This window comes from Paramisgurnus dabryanus, chromosome 9 (assembly GCF_030506205.2).
Source record: "Paramisgurnus dabryanus chromosome 9, PD_genome_1.1, whole genome shotgun sequence".
Classification (NCBI taxonomy): Eukaryota; Metazoa; Chordata; class Actinopteri; order Cypriniformes; family Cobitidae; genus Paramisgurnus; species Paramisgurnus dabryanus.
The window spans coordinates 14,564,858-14,574,857 of NC_133345.1; the positions used below are offsets into that span (position 1 = coordinate 14,564,858).

General features: G+C 43.5%; 2 non-coding genes across 2 annotated transcripts; one reads left to right on the top strand and one right to left on the bottom strand.

Annotated features, from left to right (window-relative positions):
- Positions 1 to 9,224: 9,224 nt before the first annotated feature.
- On the bottom strand, positions 9,225 to 9,296 carry trnaw-cca (transfer RNA tryptophan (anticodon CCA)). The gene has a single exon. It is a non-coding gene; the product is annotated as a tRNA-Trp (tRNA).
- Positions 9,297 to 9,838: 542 nt separating this feature from the next.
- trnae-uuc (transfer RNA glutamic acid (anticodon UUC)) lies at positions 9,839 to 9,910 on the top strand. The gene has a single exon. It is a non-coding gene; the product is annotated as a tRNA-Glu (tRNA).
- The last annotated feature ends 90 nt before the right edge of the window (positions 9,911 to 10,000 follow it).

Consider the following 10,000-nt stretch of genomic DNA (forward strand, 5'->3'; position numbering starts at 1 on the left):
AGGCCAACTGTGTGCTGATGAGCATCGATGAATTGGGGTGCGGGCCTCTTAACCTGAGTTTAGACCAACCCCTTGAAGTTCAGATGACCAATCCAAAAGGGTGTTGATAGAGTAGGAAAACTTTGTCTTTGTTTTACCAGACTCATTTGCATAGATGGACTATGCTAAAGATTTTGTTAAATAATAATTTGGATTAATATTTAACAAGTTTGATATCAGTTATGGTAAGATGATGCACATCATTGATCAGGAAAGGAAAAGGGGATTATTAAGAGTGTAAACAAGGTATGGTTTGAAACACACATCAAATAGTAATCTCATGAATGTGAATTATGAGACATGCTAAGATGAACAAAGCATCCCTATAGTGTTACAAGAAAGTGGTTCATTACAGATACAAACATGCAATACAAGGATATATAATATATACAATTTAAACCAATTTATTTTGGTCTTAGCTGTGAGACAGACACATTTTTGTGTCATGGCTGCTTCGTCTCTGCTCACGGTTTGAAGTTTGCTTTGAGGTGTTAATCTGCTTCGATTGGCACAATAAAACAGCCAGAGAGAGAGTCAATAGGTCTGGAAATGTGTGTTATCAGGAGATTAGGATCTTCTGATGAAAGCGTCCGAGCAGACCTGGTGACAAAACTCATTCTAGGGTCACAGCATGAAACCGTTAACGACCCAGACTGAAGAGACCTCCAGTGGATGTCCAGCCAGATGTTACATATTCCCCCCTTCACGACCGTTAAAGTCCAGGGAGACTTTGGCGGGCGATGATCAGGCAGGTCATGAAGTCTGGATGGCAGGTGTATCTTAATTGTCTGCAGCGTTCTGTCAAACAGGCAAAGGGTGATTTGAATGAGATTGGGCTCTGGCTCTGCCTGGGTGTGCTGCCTTCCACGGTTCCATTTGAATGTCCAACAGGAGGACAGCTGTGCACCTGTTCACTGAACTCTTGCATCATGTTAAATCTTCATTATGGGATGAAGGCTAGGCTGAGAGTAAGGACGTATCCTATTCCTGCGGAGAGGCACAGTACCATGTCAGTAGCGGTCCAAGATCAGACAACACAAAGGCTGTCTGTAGCGGGCATCCGAGCGAGTCTCTGGAGGACAGTGTTGAAGTCTTTGACATCAACTAGTTGGGTCCCCCCCTTACGCAATCCTCATTTTCAGTTCAGGGTTTACAATGAAGTGGTGGTCCCTGAAGAAAGTTGAGATTTCCACTTTGATGTGGTACTACTCACTGGGAAGGTGATCAAGTACCAGGTCATCGATGTGGAGAATCACATCCTTTGGAGTTTGAATCCACTTTGTCTGGTTGTGCAGACTGATGTGGGTGGTTTGTAGGTTAACGTGTTTGTGTAGGCTGGGGTGTTAAACAGCCATCAGTCACCTACGAGTGTTAGTGGCCTCGGCTAGTGGTTTAACCGAAGCGGAACACTGGGAGTCGATCTTCATGGGCTGCAGCCCATAGATGTCATCAGTGTTGTCCTTAAAAATAAAAAGGAATGCTTGGGCAGAGATGGTGAATGTCTTTTGTGCGGCTGCACCTGCGCAGGTTTGATGCAAGATGCAGCTGCTTGTTTGGTGGGGAGGCAGTAAGGAGGCGGTTTGGTCTAGTTGGAACTAGTCCCCCCTTTTCTGTTATGCCTCAATGTTTAGTGTGTTGGTTGTGTTATAATGGACCCATCTGAAGATTGTTTCTTTCTCATCCCTGTCCATCCTGGTCTGGTATGCAACAGCAGAGATTTTGTCCACAATCTGATGGGGTCCTGTCCAGCGTGGCAGAACTTCCTTTGACAGTCACTGGTGAGTTGTGTGAAGTGGCTGTGCAAAGCTGTTGTACCAAACATCGTCATCCACGCGTCCAGTTCCTCTCATGATGACTTCCAGTCGTAGTATGCCTTCTAGCCCTCAGCCATCTTCTGTAGCTGTTCCCGGGCGGAAGCGAAGGGTTCCAGATGCCTGTGAAGTTCATTGGGATTCTGGTGAGTGGTGTTGGCTGTGATGAGATTGGAATCTCAAGGTTGGTACAACAGGTGTACTGGCAGTGTCATCTGCCGTCCCGTCAATGGTTTGAAGGGAGACACACCAGTAAATTAATTTGGGGTCGATCTGATAGCCATAACACTAAAGGGGAGTTTCCGATCAAAGTCCATCTGATTTGCTGAGACACATTTCTTTAACATGCTAGCCACAGTCTGCTTGGTTCTTTAACTTGGTCCGATGAGGAGGGATGATGCTGATGTGGAGTTGGGCGTGTGCGCCTAGGGGTTTCCACACATCTTTAATAATTTCAGCGGTGAAATGGGTACCTCTATCTGAGTTGACTTCCAGTGGCAGTTTGAACCTGGCGAAGATGTGGATCATGTGTAGAGGTGCTGTGTTTTGAGCAGTGTCGTTGGGTGCTGGGAGGCTCGACCCACTGTGTGAATTGGCAAATGACCATGAGAAAATGTTTGTTGCCCCTGGTCGACCAGGGTAGCAGTTTACCCAGCCTAAAAGTCTTAAAGTCTGACCAAAATTAGCACCTGTTCTTTGCAGTGGTGCTCTGTGGTTTGGGTTAGCCGATTGTAGTTAGCAGCAAACCAGGCATCCTTTGATGCATTCTGCTAAGTCCTGCTGCATCCAGGGCCAGTATGCCACCTGTTTCAGTGGTTTGTACGTGGCTCTTGCGACTTGGTGTCTGGCACATGCTGTGTCATGCGCATACATCTGTAGGACCCCCCTATGTCAATGAAGAACCACATGCTTTGGTGTAGTGCGGTCGTCAGGGACATATAAGAGGATGTGATGTTGTATATGCAGCAGGTGTTACATGTCGTTAAGACATTTAAGGGCTGGTGTAGCAATGAGGTCAGAGTTCATGATAGGGCAGGTGGAGGGGTCTGAGAGGTGGTTGACATAGCTTGTATGGTGGTGTCAGAGGCATGTAATGCAGCTATGTCACTGTTTGAGATATGTGGAGCCAGTGTAAGTGGCTATGTGATGGGCACTGTGGTGGTGGGCGTGTGTTGGCCGCAGGACAATGCAATCACAGTTGGGCGGGTGGGTGGATTGTTTGTAATGTGCACAACAGTGAACTTGAACTTTTGGTCTGAGACGATGTTCTCGCGACTGGCTGCTGGGTAATCCATAACTTTGTGACTTGGCAATGTACTTCAGATGATTTTCTGAGTGAAAAGGTAGAAGTTCTCTCACCTGAGCCCCAAATTTTTACTTTTTAAAGTCTGTTAAAGGCTCAAAACTATCTAACAAGTCTTTGCCAATGAAAAGAGGATATGTGTCCACTGGTGAGATTTACACAGGGTGTAGAAGTCTCATAGGACCGATGGTCAGGTGGATGGAAAGCACCTGTTGCAGTTTGGCTGTGAGACTGCATATTCAGCATACACCTTTGTGGTTTGAGGGTCAGATCTTGTGCTTCATCTTTGTTCTGGAGTCTTGTGAAAAGCTGGAATGACATCAGCATTAGATCAGCTCCAGTGTTGGCGAGGGTTTCCACTCTGACCTTGTGTTTCACGGTGGTTGCTAAATAGAGTCTTTTAGCTACTCCTCTCTCATTCAGGTTTCCCAGGGCCTTAGTACCAGGTTTTGTGTGGTAACTGAAAGGCAGTTAAGGCTGGTCTTCAGTGATTCTGTAGGGAAACAGATGTCTAACACAGCACTTTTCTGGTACCTGCTAAATCTGACTGGTTGATGTTTGAAATACAGTTTGTGTGCCAAAGTCTCTGATTTTTGCGGTGACTGGATCGATGGTAACGTGATGAGTGCCAGAGATTTAAGTGTTGCTTGCAGGAGGGTTTTCTGGAAAGTTCTTGCTGTATTCCAGTGCTGCTGCTAGTGATAAATAGTTTGGTTCATCCTCGCGGTCCTCCTTGTGAGGCCTCCTTTGGATTTGACTTCTTCACTATTTTCAAAATCTCTGCTGACTCAGATGTGTATGTGTCGCTTTGCTTTTGTGACAGTTCAGACTTAGCTTTGTTCACTGTGTGTCGAACCTGGTCCATCTGTTGACTGTTTGGACTTCTCATTCTGACAGGGGCAGGATGGTTTCCATGGACGCTGTCCTCTGGCTGTCTGATGATCTTGGCTGTGAAGTCCTTCGACCCTCTTGGCTCTCTGCTGAAATGTCCTTCACTGTGGCGCTGTTGTTCGCCCTCCAGTGGCCGTTTTGGGGTAATTTTCAGAGAAAGAAAGGATGACAGTCTTTTCAGAGGTGGCTTTTGTTTACCGTAGGCTTTATGGACGAAGTCCTGCAGCTGTCTGGTTGTCGTCAGGTGAGGGTAGGCCATAAATCCTAAGTGTTGCATTACGGTAAAATAAAGCTTTGCAGGGGGAGGATCTTGATGTTTCCTCCATTCTTGGCTCGTTTTGTGAGCTGGAGTAGACTGAAAGTCAGTTGTAGTAGTAGGCCTGTGGAGTTTCATTTCTGCTTTGTTTTAAGTCCATTGCAGCGATTAGTCCTCATCGTGATTCTGGATCTGAAAACTCTTCTATCAAGGCCATATGCAGCTGCTTATAATCCAACTTGACACTTTCTGACTGCTGGTATAGGGAGCTCCTCACCTAACGGCTGGAAGTAATCCATAGCAGATACAGCTGGTCTCTCGTGGTTACATTCGGCAGCGTGTGCACATAAAAGTCAATGTTCTGCAGGTAAGCGTGGATGTCATGGACACCTGCAGTGTTTGGACTAAATGTTGGACTGTTTCTAGCCAGCTTGTCAAGGTCTTTGGGCCACGCCATGTGTCTGTAGACATCATTGGGAAAGGTGTTGGCCCCACCCCCCTTGTGTTCTTGTGAGAGGGTTGTGGACGCTGGCTGGCAAAGTTCTTAACAGTGGGCTCTCACCCCCCTCTTTTTCAGCAGGAAACTTTGGTGGGGGAGTGCAGAGACACTGATTGGATGAGAGGAGAATGATGCTTTCTCTCTCAATGGTTCAGCTTGCATTCTGAAACCATATAAAAGTTCTTTTTTGGACGGAATCACGTTCGTCCTTAGGTTGGTGATGTTGCTGAACAAGAACTTGAATTTCAGCTTGAGCAGCTTGCAGGTGGTTTTCGAAGGCCTTGGACTAGGCATCACGTTTTTTCTGTTCTGCCTTGGCTCTTACCAGAAGACTTTTGGCCTGCAGGAGCTTTCCCAGCTCCTCTTTGGCGGTCTTTTCCTGCTGCTCTCTGTGCTCGGTGTCTGTGTGGAGTTGCGAGATGGCCTTGTGAAGTTGTCCCGCCTCATTCTTTATCCTCTTGTGTTCCTCCTCAATCAGCTGCTGCTGATCCTTGGATTCCTGTGTCAGCCGATCTAGACGAGTCTGCACGTCCTCCTGATTCCTCCAGGCTTCCTTTGCTTGGAGCTTTAGCGTTGCTGCATCCTGTTCCAGGTAAGCGACGTTCCTTTCGTCCCGCTTTAGCTGGATGATGAGGTTGTGAGCGATGGCACCTGTGATCCTTGCCATCTCCTTGTGGCTGTAGCTCTGCGTTGAATCACGGGCTATGATCTCGTCCAGGTTGCCATCCCGTTGCTCTTGGTCTCGGCGCTGCAGATCGTTGGCGACATTGGGCAGGAGGTCAGATGTCGGATCGTTGAGCCATGCCTCCAGCTGCTCACAGTGGTTGGCAGGGCTGGGTGATCTGGACACGTTGGCGCACTGGTGGGTGACAAAACACAAAGAGCCAATACAAGTCCGCAGAATTTTAACGAGCTAAAATAAATAAATAAAAATATGGGCTATGTGGGTCTAACTGACGTGATTAGCTAGTGGCACAAATAAAAACTATTATCGGGGCCTTGCTTCGGCGGCGCAGATAATTAGTGTGGGTAAAAAGGGAAAAAGTTTAGTGAATGGACGATGTGTTTTAACCTATTGGTCGCTTCAGACATTTGGTTAATCGTTCGCATTACTAATACATTTTCTCATAGTTTGTGCAGATATGGTCTTTCAGCCCAAAATAAAATAAGATCAAAATAATTAAAGTTAATTAATTATAATGATAAATTAAAATAAAATAAAAAGCAAATAGAAGGTGAGAAAGATAAATTACTGAAAATAAAACAAATAAAATAAAATGGATAAAAATAAAAGAGATTCAAATAAAAATAAAACTGAAAAGAAAATAAGACAGCCAAACAGACAAAGTCAGAAGGCTGAGAAATGAAAAGGATAGGAGATGAAAATAGGGATGAAAAGGGGATCCCTGTTTTAGCTTAGCAGGTTCTCTACCCTAGATTTAATGACAGGGCCTTACTGGGAGAGGGCACTATGAAGTCATGCGAGCTAGGGGAGTGGCTTAGCTAGAGTGGCTGGGCTAGGCCCAACTTGCAAGGGACAGGGGGCTTATCCTATTGCACCGGTTAAAACATAAATTAATTCACTGAGAATGGGACTTATGGGGCTAGATTCTATTCACAGTAAAGAATTGATTCAATTAAAATGTAAAAATAAATCAAACTGCATTCAATTTAAATTTAAACTTAATTAAAATATGATCTCTACAATAGAAAAGAGAATAAGAAGTACTAAGGAGTGAGAGAGAACAGCAAAAATGAAATGAAATAAAATAAAAATAAGATAAATCAAAATAAAAAAAAATAAAGAAAGAAATAATAAATTAATAAAGCCACAGCAATATTAATTATTATTTATAATTTAAGACCATAACATTCAATATGTAGGAAACAAAACTACAAAGTAGTAAAATAACCTAGATATCGAAGTAAGGTCAGAAATCCCAGTTTGACTCCTGTCATACACACCCAAAAGAGTTTATGAGAGGACCAAACGAACTTTCCCCACCAGATGGCGATATTTCGCCCAACAAACAAAGAAAGCGGAAGTCAGGCGTAAAGTGAGAGAGAAGGAGAAGTGTTAGACACTCAGGACTGACATCTAGTGTTAGAACTAGGTAGTACGCTTTAAACTGACAAAGATTCGCTTCCATACAATAATTACATCGGCGACCGCTGCGTTGCTAAGACTACGGATGTAATTTGAGCTGTGTTCGTCCGGTGCCAGTTTTGGCTTACGTTACCGGGACACACAATAAATAGAAGTCTAACGGGCTTTCTTCTCCGTTGACATAAGTTACTTGATCAAGGTTTATCTCCTTTAAAATTGAAAAGTCTTACCCTCGGTGCTTAAAATTTTAAAAATCCACGTACGTGAATAAAATGGAAAAATACAATAGACAGCTTCTCTAATTGTAAATCATTTCCTGGAGATTTAACAAAAAGGCCTTATCAGATGGGAGTACTCACTCGACCACCGCTTCGCTCTAAATAAAGGAATTATACTCTTTATTAGGCGGAATCAGACGGTAATGCGGTTACCTTAAAGACTGCAGTTAACTATACATAACAGGGGCGCAAGTCTGTTATGTCCTGAAAATGATACAGGAAATTACATTTTCATTCATACCAATATAAGAACGAACACAGTTATAGCTGATAGTTCTTTTCATTCACCCAATGCAAAACACATTTGACCTGTTAACTGTTTTTGCTCAGAAATAATGTTTAAATCTGCCCGCATTCTCCACCATTAATATGTAGCGATTCAGCGGGAGGAGGGGAATAAAGTTATTTGAAACACTATAAACCTCCGACTGTAATACTACGGGGATTCCCAAGGGAATCTTAGATTTTAGCTCAAAAGGGAATATTATGTATAACTAACTGTAATTAATTATACAAGTTTATCAGGTTTTACCTGGCGTAGCAGAATTAATAATAACAATTAATTAATATGTTCGTCCACCGAAGACATATATCCATAATCGTATATTAACGTCTAAGAAATGTTAATTTCATGGCCTTTAAAATTAACCTTCTTACTGATATACAGTGCTACTTGCAGCGTGTAGCTGGATCAAAAGGCAGAAATAGTGACTTTAATTTCGTGAGCATTGAACACAGAAACAATTCAATTGTGAAAATGCAAAACCGGTTTATTAAACTACGTTACATTACAGAAACACACAAGACTAACTATACATACAAACAACAAACAAGAAACCATATATGAAAGAGAAAGAATGAAAAATTAAGAGAGAGAGAGTAAAAGAAGGGCAATATCACTATAGACTTAACTTCTGCACAAATCATGAGAACTCTAAGAATCACCTTAATTAAAAGGGGCAATAACTTTTTACAGCGAATGAACAAGCGATACTTGCGTTTGGCTTTTGTGAGGCACGTGTGTACGTCCAGCTGTATGTGCGCGTATGCGAGGAAGAGAGTTCCTGAGTTTGTGGTCACGTGACGGAGTCCTTGGAGGTGTCCGTAGGAGTTGTTCCTTTTTGGGTTAATCCGTCGGTCTGGTTAATCTGTGGCGATTAATTTATCCAATTTGTTAAAGTTTGTCCAAGTGTCAGGGTGCCCGAAAATAGAAGGATAGGGGTCCCACAGCAGGAAGCTGAGCTGGGAGCTCAGCTCCACGCCGTGAACGGCGTGTCGTCGAGAACTGTAGGCCAACTGTGTGCTGATGAGCATCGATGAATTGGGGTGCGGGCCTCTTAACCTGAGTTTAGACCAACCCCTTGAAGTTCAGATGACCAATCCAAAAGGGTGTTGATAGAGTAGGAAAACTTTGTCTTTGTTTTACCAGACTCATTTGCATAGATGGACTATGCTAAAGATTTTGTTAAATAATAATTTGGATTAATATTTAACAAGTTTGATATCAGTTATGGTAAGATGATGCACATCATTGATCAGGAAAGGAAAAGGGGATTATTAAGAGTGTAAACAAGGTATGGTTTGAAACACACATCAAATAGTAATCTCATGAATGTGAATTATGAGACATGCTAAGATGAACAAAGCATCCCTATAGTGTTACAAGAAAGTGGTTCATTACAGATACAAACATGCAATACAAGGATATATAATATATACAATTTAAACCAATTTATTTTGGTCTTAGCTGTGAGACAGACACATTTTTGTGTCATGGCTGCTTCGTCTCTGCTCACGGTTTGAAGTTTGCTTTGAGGTGTTAATCTGCTTCGATTGGCACAATAAAACAGCCAGAGAGAGAGTCAATAGGTCTGGAAATGTGTGTTATCAGGAGATTAGGATCTTCTGATGAAAGCGTCCGAGCAGACCTGGTGACAAAACTCATTCTAGGGTCACAGCATGAAACCGTTAACGACCCAGACTGAAGAGACCTCCAGTGGATGTCCAGCCAGATGTTACATAACTGCAAGAAACAACCACTGATCCCGACGTGATTTGAACACGCAACCTTCTGATCTGGAGTCAGACGCGCTACCTTTGCGCCACGAGATCTAACGCACGCAATTTGGCACCTGTTCTGGCTGTGTAGACCCAGGCTGATTGGATCATCCCAACAAACCGTTTACAGCAGACGACTCCTAAGACGCACGTTGTCCCTTTTGTACACGTTTCATGCTTACACATGCAGAGAAATATAGAAATTCTTTCTGGATTGCTTTAAAAATTGGGGGGCTTGCGACTCCACTCTTTTTTTATGGGAAAAGTGGTGGACTACTGCAGATGGAACAGTGGAAGGAAATTGATTTCTGACACATCACTGTATATTCTCAATTTTTTCCTCAGCGACGCAAAGAGGGAAGGAACAATCTTTAACGCCAAACAGTGCTAATGTGGACAAACATGGGGTGACACATAGATCTGTCTGATTGAGCAGTGCAGCCAGAACAACTGGCTTGCCGACACTCGGGTGGCCCAGGTTAACTGCTCACCAAAATCTCAAGTCACAAAAGGACAACGTTCTGAAAGCAAAATGCCAGTAAGGCCTGAAATTGCCACTCTCTCCACCTCCACAACACAGGTGCCTAGGTGTGTTGTCCCATATGGTCTAGCGGTTAGGATTTCTGATTTTCATCCAGGCGGCCCGGGTTTGACTCCCGGTATGGGAAGCCGCTGCCTTTTGCATCTTTTCAAGATTGAAATACTTCACTGCTTTGTGGGGTTGATGTGTTGAGTAAAGTGGGTGAAAAAATTCCTCG